This window comes from Nycticebus coucang, chromosome 2 (genome assembly GCF_027406575.1).
Source record: "Nycticebus coucang isolate mNycCou1 chromosome 2, mNycCou1.pri, whole genome shotgun sequence".
Classification (NCBI taxonomy): Eukaryota; Metazoa; Chordata; class Mammalia; order Primates; family Lorisidae; genus Nycticebus; species Nycticebus coucang.
In genome coordinates, this window is record NC_069781.1 from 160239977 (window position 1) to 160260248 (window position 20272).

General features: G+C 36.5%; 1 protein-coding gene across 2 annotated transcripts in view; it reads right to left on the reverse strand.

The window, feature by feature from the left end:
- The window catches only part of CDH8 (cadherin 8), a 435918-nt gene that overhangs the window by 13773 nt on the left and 401873 nt on the right, over positions 1–20272 (reverse strand). The gene's annotated exons all lie outside the window — the stretch shown is intronic.

Consider the following 20272-nt stretch of genomic DNA (forward strand, 5'->3'; position numbering starts at 1 on the left):
GGAAAGGTGTGGGTCCAGTTTCAGTCTTTTACATGTAGACATCCAGTTCTCCCAACACCATTTATTGCATAGGGAGTCTTTCCCCCAAGGTATGTTCTTGTTTGGTTTATCGAAGATTAGGTGGTTGTAAGATGTTAGTTTCATTTCTTGGTTTTCAATTTGATTCCAAGTGTCTGTGTCTCTGTTTTTGTGCCAGTACCATGCTGTCTTGACCACTATGGCTTTGTAGTACAGACTAAAATCTGGTATGCTGATGCCGCCAGCTTTATTTTTGTTACACAGAACTGCCTTAGCTATACGGGGTTTTTTCCGGTTCCATACAAAATGCAGAATCATTTTCTCCAAATCTTGAAAGTAAGATGTTGGTATTTTGATAGGAATGGCATTGAATAGGTAGATTACTTTGGGAAGTATAGACATTTTAACAATGTTGATTCTTCCCATCCATGAGCACGGTATGTTCTTCCATTTGTTAATATCCTCTGCTATTTCCTTTCTGAGGATTTCTTAATTTTCTTTAGAGAGGTCCTTCACCTCCTTCGTTAGGTATATTCCTAGGTATTTCATTTTCTTTGAGACCATGGTGAAGGGAGTTGTGTCCTTAATTAGCTTCTCATCTTGACTGTTATTGGTGTACACAAAGGCTACTGTCTTGTGGACATTGATTTTATATCCTGAAACATTACTGTATTTTTTGACGACTTCTAGGAGTCTTGTGGTTGAGTCTTTGGGGTTCTCTAAGTATAAGATCATGTCGTCAGCAAAGAGGGAGAGTTTGACCTCCTCTGCTCCCATTTGTATTTCCTTTATTTCCTTGTCTTGCCTAATTGTATTGGCTAGAACTTCCAGCACCATGTTGAATAGTAAAGGTGACAGAGGACAACCTTGTCTGGTTCTAGTTCTAAGAGGAAAAGCTTTCAGTTTTACTCCATTCAGTAAAATACTAGCTGTGGATTTGTCATAGATAGCTTCAATCAGTTTTAGAAATGTGCCACCTATGCCTGTACTCTTCAGTGTTCTAATTAGAAAAGGATGCTGGATTTTATCAAATGCTTTTTCTGCGTCTATTGAGAGGATCATGTGATCTTTATTTTTGCCTCTGTTAATATGGTGGATAATGTTTATGGACTTGCGTATGTTAAACCAGCCTTGCATCCCTGGGATGAAGCCTACTTGATCATGATGAATGACTTTTTTGATGATAAGCTGTAATCTATTGGCTAGGATTTTGTTGAGAATTTTTGCATAATTATATAAAATATTTTTATAAAGTTGCCTTTCTCAATTATGTTATAAGGAACTGATTGTTTTCTATACTAATAATTGAGCTACTCAAGGTTAATTATAGAGTAACTTACCCTCCTTCACTGATCTCTAGTGCTCACAGGCTCATAAATCAAATTTTTGTGCATCTTAACCCTTTATGACATCACTATTCTGTTCCAATGGTCTATTTTTTAACCCTGCCCTAATATGCTTTTTATGTGTGAAAACTTTACAATAAATCTTGATTTCTTCAGGGCATTTATTTTACCAGATTCTTGGCTATTCTTGCTCATTTGCTATTCTCTGACAACTATAGCATCACATTATCAAATTCTATAAAAATTCGTACAAGAACTTTCTTAGAAATGATATTAAAAGAGAAACCATTTTTGAGACAAATCATTATGATCATCAGCCTTCTACATCAAGGTCATGTTTTTTTATTTATGTTCTTCAATATACCTGAATACCAATTAATTATTTTTTTGTTTTTTTTTTTAATTTTAGCTATAAGAGATTTTTGCATCTTTTTGTTAGATTTATCATTGCTACTTTAAATACTTTATTGATATAGTAAGCTTGTTTAAAATTAGTTACTTTTTCAAAATTACGTCTTCAACTCATTGTTAATGTTGAAGATATGTAAGGAACTACAAAAGTTTAGAGACGGACTGTGTTATGGTCCATTATTTCACTTCCAAGAAACAGTTGACAGCATCCTTTCTGATTCATCTATGCAAGTTTCAAGCTTATTGGTGTTGCTGGGAGGGCTTCATGGCTTCATGGAAACATCTGGGCAGTTTCTTGATTGCTGTATTTCCTAAAACTTTTGTAATGATCCATGCAATAGTTTTCTTCATTGATTTTAATTTCAACCATCTTCTAAGGTTTTCTTTTTACTTACAACAACATGTCTCATCAGAGAATTCCATTTCAGCATGATAGCATAAGAAGCACCACAAATGTACTTTCTAGTGAAACTGGATAAAATTATAATGGGAAAAACAATAAAATCTCTGAAAATTTTTCTAGAGGCAAACAGCAATTAAAGAAACCTTTATTTTAACAAACCTACTAGAGCCAGGAAAGAATGGTGAGATTCTTGGTTATGAACCAAGACTGTCCCCTCCACCAGCTCAGCGAGATGGAATCTTCATTTAGTGTATTTAACAAACACCTGTAATCCTAGCATTGTGGGAAGCCCAAGCTGAAGGATCACTTGAGCTCGGGAGTTCAAAAAACAGCTTGAGCAAGAGCGAGCCCTGTGTCTACTAAAAATGGGGGGGAAAATTAGCTGAGCATTGTGGTGAGTGTCTGTTTCAGCTACATAGGACGCTGAGGAAGGAGGATCACTTGAGGTTGCTGTGAGCTAGTCTGAAGCCAGGGCACTCTAGCCTGGGGCAACAGAGTGAGACTCTGCCTCAAAAAAAAAAATAGGTTTAATGAAAACATAGGGTTCTCACTCCCCAAAACAAGTAGCTGGAGGATTACTTTCTAGGGAGAGGTAGGACACCAGAAATTATGATTGTACTCCTAGTGACTTATTGATGCTAAATTCTAGGTCAGTGTGGTCGAAAGACAGGGGGTTCTTCTCTTCTATACAGCTTCTACTCATAGGATAGAGGTTCTACATGGATACTGCTTCTCTAGAAACTGCTAGGAATAGGGGCCTTAATAGCCCTTGCCCCAGACCATTCTATACTGGGAGAGCCAAGATAAAAGGCTTGAGGCTGTTGTCCTCTTATCATCCATCCTCAGGCACAGGTGTCACTCAAAGAAACATGACAAGACCTTCACTTCAGCTGCAGAAGCAATAGCTCATAGATTTTGCAGGGGTGGAAGTGGTGGAATGGGATTGGGAGGTGGGAAGCAAAGAAGCTGTGAAAGAGAGAACCTCTAGTACACACTTGAGTCAGAACACATTAGAATCACTGCCTTAGGGAACTATTTCAGAGGAGACCAAATTTGATTGTGTTAGTCTGTAGAGCAACTTAGGCCTCAGGGTAGTGTTAAAAACAATATAGAAATCATGGGGCAATCAGAGGAGCTTAACAGCTGGGTGTGAAAAGAGAAAGCGACAGTCAAAGAGAGGTCCACTCAAACCATTGTTGTAGTACAGTGACACTGGGCACAGTCAAAGCTGAGAGTCCTTGAGGTAAAACATCAGCACTTTAACACTCAGAGGAAGAAATAAACCTCCCTAAATTAATCCAGCCAGTCATTAAACAAATAAGAAAATAAAAGTAACAATTCTGGGGGAGGGGAATACCTGGTTTTGCTATAACATATTACCTATTTTCCAACAAAAGATTATAAGACATAAAAATAAACAAGAAAGCGTGACTCACAGGAGGAAAAAACTTTAACAAAAAGAAAAAGCTTAGGAGAGTGACAATGAAAAATAAACTAGAGTAGCTAAATAATAGATGAGTTCACAAAAGAAAGGATTAGTGAACTTGAAGACAGAATAACAGCAAATATGTAATTTAAGGAACAGGGAGAAAAAAAGAATGAAAAAATAAGAAAAATAAATAGTGCCTCAGAAAAACATGTGACATCTAAGTGTGCAGCCAAATGTACAGAGAGTATGAGTAGACCAGCAGAGGGGAAAGAAGAAAGGAGTAGGAAAAACTGGTAGAAAATTTAATATATTTCTGAAAAACTTTAGCCAGAAAGCTCAACATACTCCAAGAAGGTAAACACAAAGAGATTCAAAAACAGACACAAATACTAAAAGCCAAAGATAAGGAAAACATCTTGTAAGCAAGAGAAAATTGACTCATTACCTGCAAAGGACCCGTAATGAGAGAGACAGCTGATCTTTCGGCCAAACAATGAAGACCAGAAAGATGTGGGATTATATATTCAAAGTGTTCAAAGAAAAAAAACTGTCAACCAAGAATAATATTTAGAAAGATTATCTTACAAATTAAATATATATATGTGAAAGAGAGATATTGTCAGATGAACAAAAACTGAAAGAATTTGTCACTAGCAGCATGCCTACCTAGTAAGAAATACTAAAGGAAGTATTCTTAAAACTGAAAGTAAATTCCCAGATGGCAACTCAACTTGTTTTTAAAAGATTGTTAAGTAAAGATGCATAACATAATTACAAAAGAAAGTATAACCGCATAGTTTTTCTCCTTTTTTGTCTTAACCATTTTGTAAAGCAATTGTATAAAACAACATGTACATTATATAATATTCAATATATAATATTTAGAATTCAAAATTAACAGCTGAATACTCTAATATCTCACTTCCAAAAAAGATGAAATTAAGGCAGAAATTAACAAGGAGATGGAAAACTTGAACAATGTATAAACTAAACACCAACAGCAGAATAAATTTTCTATTTAAATCCTGTGGAATATTCTGCAGTGTGGATAGCATGCTAGGCAATAAAACAATGATAGAAATAATATAAAATATGTTGTCTGACTACAATGGAATGAAATTAGAAATTAATAATATTAAGAAATTTGGGAAACTCACAAATATGCAGAAATTAAACAATGCACTTCTGAATAGCCAGTGGATCCAAGAAAAAAGCAAAAAAGAAAATTTAAAGAAAATTGGGAGACAAAAGTAAGTAAAGATATGACAAATGAAAATGAATGAGCTGCAACTAGAGCTGTGGTTTGGTGGAAATCTATAGCTTTACATTTATGGCTTTCTTCTTTAAAAAACAGAAAGATCGCAGTTTTCCACCATATGACCTTGGAAAAAGAAGAGGAAAGTAAGCCTAAGGCAATCAGAGGAATGAAAATTATAATGATTAGAAAGAAAATTCCTTAAATAAAGAAAATATAAATACATTTTGTGTTTTGAGTATTTCTATGAGGTCCTATATTCTTTACAAATAAAGGATTTTATTCATTCCCTTCTAAGTATTACTGTTTTATTTACTTTTTTATCTTTTATGCGAACGAGAACCTCCAATTAGCATTCCTTGAGTACAAGAGGTTATAATAAACACTTCAATTTTGTTCCTGTCTTTTTTTTTTTTTTTTAAAGAAGAATGCTCTTGACCTTTCATGATTTACTAAGATGATCAATGGTATTTATTGGATTTAGTTTACCCTTCACTTTGTTTTATTTGCTGTTCAATAGTGCAAAAGGAAAGGGCAGATATATGAGGGACAGGGCTTCAGCTACTCACTACCTCTAACCTTGGCTTCAATTTTATGGTCCCATGATCTAAAATCCTTCTTTTTAGTTCTCTTATTTTCATGTGTTTTTGTTTTGTATCACTATCTCTGCATCTTAGCCTATTCCCTCCCCTTTTAGTCTTGCCTCCTGCTTATTCCATTTACTGCATTTATTTCACCTTTTGAGTATGGTAAGCAGAAAAAGTATGTCCTGATAACAATTTGTTAGAAGAAACACAAAGACATTTTTAGAACTGGAAAATGTGTGAGAAAAGAATGGAAACAATCACAGAAACCCACACACGTAGACTGCATGATTTATATATATATACATGTATGGGTGTCTATGATTGTTTCCTCTCTTTTCTCATACATTTTCCAGTATTAATATAATATATTATATTATAAACTAAAGTCAATATATTTTTATTTATATATATTTATATATAAATATAAAATTATATTTATATTATAAACTAAAGTCAATAAATACCATTGACCATCTTAGTAATATAGTATATTAATACTATATAATAAGTAATATATTATTATATATAATATATAATGCTTTATATAATTATATTATATTATATTATATATAAATATATAATATATAAGGCATTATATATTATAATATATATGTAATATATAATCTCTCTCTTTAGAGAGAGATCTCATCTCTAAAAAATAGCTCAGCATTGTGGTGGGTGCCTGTAGTCCCAGCTACTTGGGAGGCTGATGCAAGACCATCACTTAAGCTCAAGAGTTGGAGGTTGCTGTGAGCTGTGATGCTACAGCACTCTACTGAGGGAGACAAAGTGAGGGACTGTGTTCCAACAACAACGACAAGATATATATATACACACACATATATGTAAAATATATGATGTATATTATACATTATCATGTTTTATACATTATACATTATGTATTATATATTATATTTATTAAAGTTGGATATATAACAACAGATTTCTCCAAAAGGTAAATGAATGCCTTGACAAGATCAATATTAAAAATTGGTGGACCATTAGCAATGGGCATTTTCTAGAATGTAGCCATGTCCAATTGGATAGACAATTATGTTGCACTGCAGTAAAAATATATCCTAACCTTACCACCTGGCTCTCTGATCTTGATAGGTGAAGTATTCAAATACAGTCAGCCCTCCTCCATATGCACAGATTCAACTGATCACAGATTGAAAATATTTGAGGAGAAATTTAAAAATACCAGAACAAAAATAATCCAAATTTTCAAGTTAAAAACCAATACAGTATTAACAACTGCTTACATAACATCCATATTGCATAAAACAGTGTAAGGAACAAGAGATGATGATATAGTGTATACAGGAGGATATATCTATCTATCTTGCCTAGGTTACGTGCAAGTACTATACCATTTCATATCAGAGACTTGGCATCTGCAGTGTCCTGGAACCAATCCTTAATATTTATCAAGGGATGGTTGTATTTATATTCGCCATTAATTTTTTACTTGGGGGTTTTCCTGCTTTCTCATAGTCTTGAAATTCTTTTCTTATAAGCATTACACCAAGGAAAAAGAATTATCCCTTTTTCAGGTCCTTGCTTCATACTCCACACACATTTGTTTCTGTTGATGACAGACATTTATAGGAAAGATGTTGATGGGGGTTTAAAGTGGGCTAATAGCACAAAGCATCCTCAAATGACAAAATTCCCAAAGTAGTGGTAAAATTGAATTTCTTTCTTCTTGGCTGAGAAATACAAGGTATATAGCAAATAAATAATAAAGAAGGGACCAGATAAACAATAATTCTTTTTAAGTACATAGACTTGCTTAATTTCAGACAGCCTAGTACAGTTATGCTATTATATATGAACTTTCAGATTCTGAAAACAGGTTGATTATGAATAAAAATATTTACTTTTCTCCTTAGGTTTTGTAATTTAGTTTTTCCAAATAATTTGTTACTGGAAGGTATAAGAGGCAGTGCCAAAGGCAGTCATCTTAAAATTAATCTCTTAGAATGTTTATGCAATGCTCTTTTGAAATTATGGAAAGAAATAATGTTAAATATGATTTGTATGCATTATTTTGCTGGATTATAAGCCCTTTGAGGCAGACTTGCCTTAGTCCCGGCTCTATTCCCAACACAAGACTTGGCATACAGCAGGGATTCTTGGAACTTTGGGCCTGCAGTTTAACCCACTTTTATTTGAAAAAATTTTACTTTCAAGGAACTGAACTCCTGATTCATTAGAAGTGACAAATATTAAAAAATAGAAATGAAATAGCAATGAATATCTGTCTATCTATCTACATATTTATCTATCTAAATAGATAGATAGATATTTGTCTATCTACCTACCTATTTTTTTCCAGTTTTGGCCAGGGCGGGGCTTGAACCCTCCACCTCTGGTATATGGGGCTGGCACCCTACTCCTTGAGCCACAGGCGCCGCCCAATCCTTACTTTAAGGACTGTCACTGAACAAAAACAAAATCCAGTAAACATATTCTAGGAAAATTATAACAATAGAAATTGAATTTTATTTAGTCTTTCCACGGACAGATCAATTTAGATACCATTATCTATCTATATACGCGCGTGTATGCATTTACAGAGACGGAGAGAGGGAATATTTAGAATTTTTGTCCTTCTATTACAGATTAGAGATTTTGGGTTTTTTCCCCCAAGGCCAGCAAGATCTAGCCCCTGTCTAGCTTTTCAGCTTCATGCGCTGTCACTCTCACGCTTTCTCTGTATCTTCTAGCATGGACTTCTCTGAATCAAACATCTTCCTTCCCGAGGGCTTTCATATCTGTTCTGTCTTCTGACTGATAATATCTCTACTCTTCCTTAGCTATAATTCTAATATTGACTATCTACACATGCTTTATATCTGTGCCTGAATGCCTCTTCTTTGTGGATAATTTCCTTCCCAAATTGCTCCCAATCTCTTCAGATAAATTAGTTACATGATCTTATAAAACCTTTTATTTTTTATCAAAACACTGTTACAAAGAAATTATGTAACAATGAAGACAAGTACTGGAGATACAGATATAAACTAGGAATCTTCCAAGTAACAAAGAACCAGTTTAAGATGCATAATGACTACCCTGTTTCCCCGAAAATAAGACAGTGTCTTATTTTAAGGTGTGCTCCCAAAGATACACTAGGGGACATCTTATCTTTCCTGTAAGTAGGTCTTATTTTTGGAGGATGTCTTATTTTCGGGGAAACAGGGTATTCAGCAAATATTTATTGAATAAATAAATGACTAAGTAATCATAAGCTGTATTTTGTGGGGCTCATATTCATTTCCGTTTATGTTGTTAGAGGGGACCTATGTGAGGTTCAAATAAATGAGAGAGAAAGTTCAATTTCAGGCTGTTGGAAAGCATATATATCCTGAGGTTGTATATAGGAATTTAAGAGAAATATTGATGGTTTTCATGCCTTTCTCTGGCCATGTCTCATATCAAGAAATGTAAGCAATAAACTGAGGATGCCCAGGTTCAAATAGAAAAGGCTCAGAAAGAAAAAAAAAGGGGGGGTGGGGCCTTGGTGTGTGTCACACTTTATGGGGGCAAGACATGATTGCAAGAGGGACTTTACCTAACAATTGCAATCAGTGTAACCTGGCTTATTGTACCCTCAATGAATCCCCAACAATAAAAAAAAAAAAAAAAAAAAAACTATCTGCAAAAAAAAAAAAAAAGAAATTATTTCAAACTTCTTTTTTTTTTTTTACATCTACCTCAAAAAAAAAAATATTAGAAATACCATCATGTTAAGAAGGTGCCCACCAGAAGTCTCTCTTACCGAGTCGAAATTGGATCCATTATTCTGACATTCAGAGTGGGGCACCCATATTGAATAAGTATCTAATTTGGCTAATCTAAGAGAAATGTCTTCTTGATTATTGATATTTAGTCTCCGAATCTTTTGGAGATGGAAATCAAAGGATATTCTTTTACACAATATCAATGTCCTTATAAGAAATTGTTCCTTTAGTAAACAAGGGGGTGGTATTTGTTGCAGACTGACTGTTGAAAAAATTCCTTTGTTGAAGCTTTATACACCAGTGTGGTTGTATTTGGATATAGCACCTCTAAAGAAAAAAACAAGGTTAAATGAGGCTATAAGGGTGGTGCCCTGATCCTAGAGGAAGGGTGTCCTTATACCAAGAGACACTGAAGGGCTTGCCTGATTTCTCTCTCCACCTAGACATACAAAGAAAGGCCATGTGCACCCCCAGGAAGATGGGAGCCACCTACAAGCCGGGATAGGCTTTAAAAATGATAACTACTTTGCATTCTTCCTGAAAAATCAAACATTCTGTGCCTATCTGGATGACTCTTTGATTTTATTGGTGTCATTTACCCCATAGTTATTCTTTCCTTCCTTCAAGTTATGATTGTCCCCACTTATCATGGTTTCACTTTTTGTGATTTCAGTTATTCACAGTCAACCATGGTTTGAAAATACCATATGCAAATGGTGGAAATAAATAATTCATAAATTTCAAATTGCACACTGTTATGAGTGGCGTGATACTCTCACTCTGTCTCAGTCCCTTCCTGGATATGAATCATCTCTTTGTCTGGTACCTCCAGGCTGTCTATGCTCAACACATGTTAATGGTTTAGTAGCCATGTCAGTTACCAGATTGGACAACCATAGTTCCCACTGTCGACACTTGCTCATACTATCCATGGTTTCAGGCCTCCACTGTGGACCTCAAAACATGTTTATTGTGGATAGGTTTCGACTACTCTATTGCCTTTGTATTGTTCATAAAAAGATTATTATTACTATTGTTATTATTTAAAAATCTCATCCTCTGTCCACATTGTCTATTTTTCAAATAAAATAAAGCAGACAAGGCCTATCCAGATTCCCTGCTTGTTACAGTGCAGTGTTGCTCATTTTTTTTCCCTGATACAGATTTTTATTTTGTTCTGGGTTCCACTCATTTAAAAATCACTGAGCTCTGACTATTGGTTGTCCTTTTAGATACAAGCAAGAAGAAAAAGGAGCCAGTTTAATGAAGGCACTTGCCAGACAAATATTTATGACAAAATAAATAGATAAAGGAAAGATCAGTAGATACTGTGCCTTTTTGAGAAATGTCTTCGGACATTTGACTTGCAAATTCAATTCAAATTTTCTCGGTCAAGTCAAATGAAATGAAAATTGTAAGAAGGTCAAAACAAAGGGAAAAAATGTCACTGTGTTTAGTGGGTATGGACAAGAGATTTAATTAAGTTCTTATCTTTGTGTTACGCCTGTTATTTATTTACAAAAACCTAGCAAAACAGTAAAGAGACCAAACCCAGGAGGTTTCAGCATGTTAGAAGCATATACGTAAGTAGTATCCAATATTTAGGAATATGAAGTAAATATAATAACATCCACACCTCAGTTATATCTATTTACTCTAAATTCTGAGTCTTGTTGGAAACACATTGCAATGAATTAATAAAAACTAAGACTTTTGAAGCCAGTACCCCAGTGTCATTATACATTCGTACATAATCCATTGGAAGTATACCAACATACTGTATCTGTCACACCCAATTAGGTCATTGACTTATTTGTCACTGTTCTGCCTTTTCTTTTCGGCTTAGATTTCTCATCATGCCACACGGCAGGAATAATCTCAATATTTATTTGAGTGTCGACTAATCAGCAAATATCCTATTATGTAATACTAGAGCATTTCTAACCATGAAACACTGGAGCAAGGTCCACTTTGGTTTAGAAACAAAGCACAATAAAACAACATTGTGGATTCTTTTCGAAGTTCTTAGACTAACACCAAACTTCACGTTTAGTTTGTAATTTGCAATTACCCTCAGAATGAATTAGCAGGTTTTTAACATAGAAAAATACTCCACAGGTTTTTCTGCACTGTAACCATCATCTAACACTAGAGTTCTTTAAATATATGCTTGGTTTTCCATTTTGGAGGGAAAATGTACAGAGGACAGGCTGTGGTTTTCTCTTTGGATTATTGGTATAGCAATCTGAATGATGACCCCCCCCAAAAGAAAAAATACACGTTACACACTAACCCCTTGAACCTATGAGTAATATCTTACTTGGAAAAGGGTCTTTTTGGATAATTAAAAATTTTGAAGTTTAGGAGTTCACCTGGGATTATCCAGTGGCCCCTAAATCTAATAATATATGTCCTAGTAAGAGGAAGCCTTAACGCAGACCTGAGAAAGAAGCAGTGTGACCAGTGTGGTAGACATAGGAGTGATGTCGCCGCAAGCCCAGGAATGCCTACAGCCAAAAGATCCCGGAAGAGCCAAAGAAAGGATGCTCATCTAGAGTCTCTGAAGGGAAGATGGCCTGGCCTACACTGTTATTTCAGATTTCTGGCCTCAGAAGTCTGAGAGAGTAAGTAGCTTTCGTTTCATGCACCAAACTCTCTAAAAATTTGTTACTGCAGCCGTAGAAAATGAATGCAATTAACAAATCTGATTAAATGTATTTATGATTTACAGAGGCAGCATGAGGCATTCTTATTCCCATATCACATATGAGGAGCAAGATTTTTGAAAGATAAAATTAGTCTTTCAAGGTGTATCAGTGGGAGGCAAAGAATTACAACCCACTCCAATGTATTTTCTGCCATCTCTCTTTTCACCTTAACAGAAATTACCTCAAAAAAGCAAGAGAATGTGGGTTTTAAGACTCTAAGAAGTTTTATTAGAACTCAAGGATAAGAGTGGAAAAAGAGGCATAGAAGGTGCTTGGAGGAGGCTGGGTTCAGTTGCTCAGCTTCTTTTTTATTTATTTATTTATTTTTTTTATTGTTGGGGATTCATTGAGGGTACAATAAGCCAGTTACACTGATTGCAATTGTTAGGTAAAGTCCCTCTTGCAATCATGTCTTGCCCCCATAAAGTGTGACACACACCAAGGCCCCATCCACCTCCCTCCTTCCCTCTTTCTGTTTCCCCCCATAACCATAATTGTCATTAATTGTCCTCATATCAAAATTGAGTACATAGGATTCATGCTCAAGTTGCTCAGCTTCTAATCCTAGCATTCTGGGAGACCGAGGCAGGTAGATTGCCTGAGCGCAGGAGTTCGAGACCAGCCTGAGCCAGAGCGAGACCCTGTCTCTATAAAAAGTAGTTGGGCATTGTGGCAGGCACCTGTAGTCCCAGCTACTCAGGAGGCTAAAGAGGATTGCTTTAGCCCAAGAGTTTGAGGTTGCTGTGAGCTATGATGCCACGGTACTCTATCGAGGGCAACAAAGTGAGACTCTGTCACAAAAAATAAACGAACAAACAAAACAGTGCATAGAAGGAAGAGTTTCCATACCATGACAACTTTATCAGAGACAATGAAAAATCTAAGTGGTAGAGGCAGACAGGAGTATAGTATTTTTAGAGGGATTAAAAAGATATCTGGTACAACGTTCTATAGATCTAAATCCCCATACCTTGAGGCTCAACATAGCACAGCAAAGCAGAACCATGAATTAATTATGAAGAAATGATCAATTCTGGTGCCAGAGAGGAATGCAGGTATCACAGAATCTGAGTCCCATGGTAGATTTGATCATCCTGCTCCAGGTCTCCTGTGTTTGATGATTTTTCCCCTGCTCTTAATTAGCTTGCTTGCTCTTACTCAAAAGGTTCCAGGAACCCTTTGTAAATCCCTTAATTCTCAGAGGAAAGGCAGATTGATTCCACCCCAGGCATTGGGGAATGAGGGATGAAGATGAATATTACTTCATTTTATCCGAAGAATACCTGCATTCACTAACTCACAAAAGTGAAAACTATACCAAGAGCCAATTTCTATTTTGTTTGAATGAAAATTTTAAGCTTTTATAAATATCAATCTACCTGGACAAAATCTATTTGGATTTATACAGAAGGATAAAAAAACATTTTTTTGAGCACATAAACAACTTAAGAAAAAAACAAAAAACAAAAAACAAGCCAACACCAAGGTCCTTAGTGGAATTTCTTGTGAAATTTTCAGAAAACAAACTAAAAGTGGCTAAATATCCAGACATTAGAAAGAGCTTGCGTTATCAAGAGAATGATTTCTCTACCACATCTCTACTGACTGAATAGATGCATCTAAATATTTAAGAAACTGAGAGTCAGAGATTATTTTGCACTGGAGCATACACATCTGAGTTCATTAAGATTTCTTTAAAAGAGGAAGACATTATTCTTAGTAAAGCATCACAAGAATGGAGAAGCATGAATCCTATGTACTCAATTTTGATATGAGGACAATTAATGACAATTAAGGTTATGGGGGGAAGTAGAAAGAGAGACGGAGGGGGGTGGGGCCTTGGTGTGTGTCACACTTTATGGGGGCAAGACATGATTGCAAGAGGGACTTTACCTAACAATTGCAATCAGTGTAACCTGGCTTATTGTACCCTCAATGAATCCCCAACAATAAAAAAAAAAGAGGAGTTTTAGTGAAGAACAAAGTGTGTACACGATTTTCAAATCCTTAAATATTGTGAATGGTGAGCTGAGGCTATGAAAGAAATAAAGTACAGTACGAACGTACTTTGTTATGTAGATAACCGGCTTTTTTATTGGAAGTCACATATCCCTGGAAATCATCACTTTGTTGAATCTCATAACCTCTCTGAAGATTTTTGCTTTTGCACCATGAAAATGAGACATAGTCCTTCATCAGGCAAGCCACCAAATATGGCACAAATCCAGTTTCCCTTGCCGTCACCTGTACCTTCATCCTAATTCTGTCAAGCCCACTCTGGCACATTGAATCAATTGTGCCCTCAGTTTTTCAGTATCTACTGTCTACAAGGCATCACCGGCAGAAGATAGGCTTCCTCAACACCCAAACTGCCCAGCGTGGTGCAGTACAGAGGAGGGGGTTGTTTTTCTGTCTCACCAGCTGCACGATCCTTGGATGCAGAGATTCTATCTTTTTAGTGCACGCATCCCAGACTGTAATGTGCGTCACTATGCAGACGTCTCCATGGTAAGATTTTAACTAACTCCTGTTGAATGAACAAATGGATGGCTAGGTAACTGAAGACATGATTACTGATTTCAAGAAACTTTTCACCCAGAAGGAGAACATAGGATCTAACTAGTCAAAATATCAGAAGGTTGATTTTTTTTTTTAATATATATATTTTTTTATTGTTGGGGATTCATTGAGGGTACAATAAGCCAGGTTACACTGATTGCAATTGTTAGGTAAAGTCCCTCTTGCAATCATGTCTTGCCCCCATAAAGTGTGACACACACCAAGGCCCCACCCACCTCCCTCCTTCCCTCTTTCTGTTTCCCCCCCATAACCATAATTGTCATTAATTGTCCTCATATCAAAATTGAGTACATAGGATTCATGCTTCTCCATTCTTGTGATGCTTTACTAAGAATAATGTCTTCCACATCCATCCAGGTTAATACGAAGGATGTAAAGTCTCCATGTTTTTTAATGGCTGAATAGTATTCCATGGTATACATATACCACAGCTTGTTAATCCATTCCTGGGTTGGTGGGCATTTAGGCTGTTTCCACATTTTGGCGATTGTAAATTGAGCTGCAATAAACAGTCTAGTACAAGTGTCCTTATGATAAAAGGATTTCTTTCCTTCTGGGTAGATGCCCAGTAATGGGATTGCAGGATCAAATGGGAGGTCTAGCTTGAGTGCTTTGAGGTTTCTCCATACTTCCTTCCAGAAAGGTTGTACTAGTTTGCAGTCCCACCAGCAGTGTAAAAGTGTTCCCTTCTCTCCACATCCACGCCAGCATCTGCAGTTTTGAGATTTTGTGATGTGGGCCATTCTCACTGGGGTTAGATGATATCTCAGGGTTGTTTTGATTTGCATTTCTCTAATATATAGAGATGATGAACATTTTTTCATGTGTTTGTTAGCCATTCGTCTGTCGTCTTTAGAGAAAGTTATATTCATGTCTCTTGCCCATTGATACAAGGGATTGTTGGCTTTTTTCATGTGGATTAATTTGAGTTCTCTATAGATCCTAGTTATCAAGCTTTTGTCTGATTGAAAATATGCAAATATCCTTTCCCATTGTGTAGGTTGTCTCTTTGCTTTGGTTATTGTCTCCTTAGCTGTACAGAAGCTTTTCAGTTTAGTGAAGTCCCATTTGTTTATTTTTGTTGTTGTTGCAATTGCCATGGCAGTCTTCTTCATGAAGTCTTTCCCCAGCCCAATATCTTCCAGTGTTTTTCCTATGCTTTCTTGGAGGATTTTTATTGTTTCATGCCTTAAGTTTAAGTCCTTTATCCATCTTGAATCAATTTTTGTGAGTGGGGAAAGGTGTGGGTCCAGTTTCAGTCTTTTACATGTAAACATCCAGTTCTCCCAACACCATTTATTGAATAGGGAGTCTTTCCCCCAAGGTATGTTCTTGTTTGGTTTATCAAAGATTAGGTGGTTGTAAAATGTTAGTTTTATTTCTTGGTTTTCAATCTGATTCCAAGTGTCTATGTCTCTGTTTTTGTGCCAGTACCATGCTGTCTTGAGCACTATGGCTTTGTAGTACAGACTAAAATCTGGTATGCTAATGCCCCCAGCTTTATTTTTGTTAGAGAGAACTGCCTTAGCTATAGGGGGTTTTTCCGGTTCCATACAAAACGCAGAATCCTTTTTTCCAAATCTTGAAAGTATGATGTTGGTATTTTGATAGGAATGGCATTGAATAGGTAGATTACTTTGGGAAGTATAGACATTTTAACAATGTTGATTCTTCCCATCCATGAGCATGGTATGTTCTTCCATTTGTTAATATCCTCTGCGATTTCCTTTCTGAGGATTTCATAGTTTTCTTTATAGAGGTCCTTCACCTCCTTCATTAGGTATATTCCTAGGTATTTCATTTTCTTTGAGACTATGGTGAAGGGAGTTGTGTCCTTAATTAGCTTCTCATCTTGACTGTTATTGGTGTACACATAGGCTACTGACTTGTGGACATTGATTTTATATCCTGAAACATTACTGTATTTTTTGATGACTTCTAGGAGTCTTGTGGTTGAGTCTTTGGAGTTCTCTAAGTATAAGATCATGTCGTCAGCAAAGAGGGAGAGTTTGACCTCCTCTGCTCCCATCCAGAATTCTATCAAACCTTCAAGGAAGAGCTTATTCCTGTACTGCAGAAATTATTCCAAAAAATTGAGGAAGAAGGAATCTTCCCCAACACATTCTTTGAAGCAAACATCACCCTGATACCAAAACCAGGAAAAGACCCAAACAAAAAGAAGGTTGATTTTTTAACTGTGATCCCGGCCCTTCTGTCTCTGCTCCCACACCCCTCGGTCCACTACGCCATTTGTACAAAGATACAAAGATTCCTCTATCATAGAGATTTAAATCTATTTCATTGGATAGGAATGAAAGAATGTTTTAAGAAAAGAGAAGGTTCCCTTAGGAAAGAATAGGTTCAATATCAGCCTGAGCAACATAGACAGACTCTGGACTCTCCAAAAAAAAAAAAAAAAGTTAGTAGTGTTTGGGGTACAAGCTTGTAGTTCCAGCTACACAGGAAGAGGCAGGTGGATCTCTTGAGTTCAGGAGTTTGATGTTGCAGTGAGCTATGATGATGCCACTGTACTCTAACCCAGGCAACACAGAGAGACTGTGTCAACAAAGGAAGGAAGGGAGGGAAGGAGGATCACTGGGTATAGAAGAACGGGCTGGTCTGTTACTAGGGTAAAATATAAGGAATAGCATCCCCTCATGTCCCCACACCTGGGCATGTCCACCTGCGTGCTCAATATCACAAATTCAACCTTTTAAACATCAGATTATAAGAATGACATCGAGTGTCTGTTCTTTCCCATCTCCGTCAATTTCTATCTCGGTTATATTTCTGGCACCATTGTTGGAACTGTATAATTTTATACATCGCTCCCCTTCCATCCAATAACCTCACGGCTTTCTTATGTAGGGAAGTCCCATTAGTCTTGAGTATTTAGCTGAAAAATTACTTACCCCTTTATGGAAGGGGGAATAGGAACAAATAGCCTGATGTTTGAGGTGACCTAGTTCAGAGATATACTGGAGATTTGATTATAAAGTAAATGTAAAGTAAATATAATGGTGCTGATTGGTTTGTCAATAAATGCATAATGGGCATCAGTGAATGTGAGTCAGTGAGAAACACAGGACTAATAAGTGACAAGCAGTGCCTTGAAAAGTCAAACATAAATAACCTACACAAGTAGAAAGCAAGGAGAGAAGTATAAATCATTGATCTCCCATTTATTTTCAAATTAATTTTAAAAATTAAGTGCCTATCGGGCGGCACCTGTGGCTCAGTGAGTAGGGCGCCGGCCCCATATGCCGAGGGTGGCGGGTTCAAACCCAGCCCCGGCCAAACTGCAACAAAAAAATAGCCGGGCATTGTGGCAGGTGCCTGTAGTCCCAGCTGCTCGGGAGGCTGAGGCAAGAGAATCGCGTAAGCCCAAGAGTTAGAGGTTGCTGTGAGCCGTGTGACGCCACAGCACTCTACCCAAGGGCGGTACAGTGAGACTCTGTCTCTACCAAAAAAAAAAAAAAAATTAAGTGCCTATCAATATATACATATTTCAGAATATCATAATGTATCCCATAAACATATGGAATATTTGTCAATGTAATATTTTTTAAAAATACCTATAGATAACAGACTCTGATATGTAATAATCTGCAGGAGATCCATGTCAAAATCCCCCGTGGAAGCCTAAAACCTCAATAATACCGAATCCCACGTGTAATGGTTTTTCTTGATCTGATAACAGAGACAGCTACCAAGTAACTAAACGTGTGTGCATATGCTGAACAAAGAGATAATTCACTTACTCAGTGGGATGGGGCAGGAGGTATTTTCATCATGCTACTCAGAAGAGCACACAATTTAAAACTTAACAAATTGTAGCTTGGTGCCTGTGGCTCAGCCTGTAGTTCAGCCAGTGTATATGGCTGGCGGGTTCGAACCCAGCCCCAGCCTGTCAAACAACAACGATAAGTATAACAAAAAAATAGCTGGGCATTGTGGCAAGCGCCTGTAGTCCCAGCTACTTGGGAGGCTGAGGCAAGAGAATCCCTTAAGCCCCAGGGTTTGAGGTTGCCGTGAGGTGTGATGCCGCAGCACTTTACCAAGGGCGACATAATAAAACTGTCTTAAAAAAAAATAAAAAACCTCAACAAATTGTTTATTTATGATGTTTCCCATTTAATATTTTCAGACCATGGTTGATTGTGGGTAACTGATACCATGAAAAGTGAAACTATGGACAAGGGGGAACTACCCTGTTTTCCCGAAAATAAGACATCCTCCGAAAATAAGACCTACTTACAGGAAAGATAAGACATCCCCTGAAAGGAAGACCTAGCGCATTTTGGGAGCACACCTTAAAATAAGACACTGTCTTATTTTGGGGGAAACAGGGTACTGCATTTGGTTGACCTTGACACTCCAAATTACAAGTCCATCTCATTATCATCTTCATCTGAGCATCTATTCACACAAACTGAAGCCAAGTGAAAAATTAATTCAGTAATTCAGATAGAAAGATCTGAGCATGCTAAAAACACACATTCTTGAATTTTACCTGGAGTCAACTACATAAGAGTTTCTGGGGATGGGCCCTGGACATCTGCATTTCAAATAAATTTTGTTTGCATACAGATCTGCTGGGATGTTTGAGAGCCATTTCACTCTATTTTATATCTTCCCTTAGGTGTTAGCAGTGGTTAACGGCTTGGCCCAAGTTGTCAGAGGCTCCACTGGGGAAGCTATTATGCTCTGGGCTGTGTAATACAGCCGGAGGTAGCAGCTGATAGCAATTTTCCTGCATAATTCCTTCTTTCCTGGTTTAGTGGTAAAATAGCTGCTTAAAAATAAAAAAAAAAAAGGAAATGATACAAGAAAATGTGGCATCCTACAGTGAGCTGAAGTCCAGCATTAGTCCTTGAATCATTTTAAAGTTTAATATATTATGTTGAAACAGCTTGGCTAAACATATATCTTTGGGCAGAAGTCTTAATACACAGTGAAGGCAAGAGGATGGAAGGCAGTTATGTAGATAAAATTATCATTCAAGCACTGGTCACATTATCATTCCTCCCAGGTTGCTGAGAGTGACACGTGCTTTTGAATCTTAAAATTCACATTCTTTTTAGTATGGAAATAGTACTGTTTTGGGCACACAAAAATGACTTTACATTAAAGGTCAAACTGATTTACTTTTCCTCAAACTCCCCCATATATTAACAGGTTAAAATACAGATGGAGAGACCAGAAATAAATGATTGAAAAAAAAAAAAAAGATACCTGTGCAGGTCACCCTTATGATTGAAACAGAAATCACATCAAACTCATTCAAACTCTTTTTACTGAGAATGTAATCTGATCAAATTTCCTATTGTTACACATTGTAGAGAAATCTGAATACATTTTGAAGTCATGCATGATTTCATTTAATACTTTCTTTTAAAATAAAAGGGAATTTTGGGGATAAGTCTTTTTAAATGTTCTTAAGATGATATTTGATTTTGCAAGCTTGCCATCCCCAGCCAACTATGGATGCGTGGCACTTCCTGGCAGCCGACAGTGATCCGAAGATACGTACCATCAAATTCTTCACACTGTTGAATCATAAGGGGTATTTTTAACAAATACAAGTTTATGGGACTTGTTTCCTTTTAAAAATTCTGACTATTGAATAGCTTAGGTACAATTTCTTTAGGATGCATATCTGAAATACAATAATAGATAATGCCATGGCCTTGGCGTCATTCAGAATTATGAATGCATTTCAATTTTATTACTACTTGGTTCTATTTTTAAATAATTTCTCCAAGGTCATGGCAGACAATCTTACT